The 1251-nt window shown below is 41.6% G+C and overlaps 1 non-coding gene across 1 annotated transcript; it reads right to left on the reverse strand.

Moving 5' to 3' along the window:
* Positions 1-207: 207 nt before the first annotated feature.
* LOC122211350 lies at positions 208-311 on the reverse strand. The gene has a single exon (XR_006198649.1). It is a non-coding gene; the product is annotated as a U6 spliceosomal RNA (small nuclear RNA).
* Positions 312-1251: the final 940 nt, after the last annotated feature.

Raw genomic sequence — 1251 nt, forward strand, 5'->3', positions numbered from 1 at the left:
TTTTGAGAGAGAGACAGAGCACAAGCAAGGGAGGGGCAGAGTGGGAGTGGTGGGGGGGAATACAGAGAATCCAAATCAGGCTCCAGGCTCTGAGCTGTCAGCACAGAACCTGACATGGGGCTCAAACCTATGAACCTTGAGATCACTACCTGAGCTGAAGTTGGATGCTTAATTGACTGAACCACCCACATGCCCAATCTTTCTTTTTTAAATATGGAATGTTTCATGAATTTGTGTGTCATACTTGCATAGGGGCCATGGTTATCTCTGTATCATTCCAATTTTAGTTTATGTGCTGCTGAAATGAGCACCCATTTTTCTCAATCTTGATCAAGACTTTCAAGTTGGACTCAGGAAGATAATAGGATAAGAGAAACAAAGTACATCAGAGTGAGTCCTGGGTGGGTGTCTAAGCTACAAATTGGATGTTATGTCCTCTCTGTGATTATTTCCAAGTGGAGGCATATGATAGAACTTCTTATATCTTCCACTTAAGTTTGTCATTCAGAACACAATGTGGAGCCCAAGGAAGCTGGCAAAAATTGCGACTGTCCAGTGCCACATCAACTTAGTGCAGTAGCAGTGGAGCAGAAATGGTGGTGGGATGGGACTAGGCAGATCACACTTGAGATAGCTCTCAAGACCTTTTCCTATGGCCCTTAAAAGATTCAGGGAAAGTAGAATGATATCTCATGGCTCAAGAATGTCAAAGAAGTATAGCAGATCAGAAAATGTTTCTCTATATGGAGAGGGGAACATAGACAGTGAAACAAAAGCTAGGACCAATGGGATAGTGGATCTCCGTGGATGCCAGCATGGGAGCATGAAATGCTAGGGACCAAGGAGGCTGAAAGTGTCAGCAAGTGACCAGATTCTTCCAATAATCAACTTTGCCCTGCTCCACACACACCACCACCACCACCACCACCACCACCACCACCACCACCAGGACTCACTAATCCCTACAAACTTAGGTAAGAATCCAGAAACCTGGGAGAGGAAGACAGGGAAAGAAAACTCTTAGAGGGCTAGGTTAAATTTGAAATTACTAATGTTAGAATTGATTAAAATCAGGTAGGATAGGGATCTGAGTTTATTTATAAAAAACGGAGGCATATTATCTTTGCATATCTGAATAATAGGACCTGATAATTTATACTTGCTATGTATACTTGATTTCTTCCTATTTCTGTTACAGAATCTTGATTAGAAACCTTAAGATATAGACTTCTTTTTTTAAGTTTATTTTCA

The sequence above is a fragment of the Panthera leo genome, chromosome F2 (genome assembly GCF_018350215.1).
Source record: "Panthera leo isolate Ple1 chromosome F2, P.leo_Ple1_pat1.1, whole genome shotgun sequence".
Lineage (NCBI taxonomy): Eukaryota > Metazoa > Chordata > Mammalia > Carnivora > Felidae > Panthera > Panthera leo.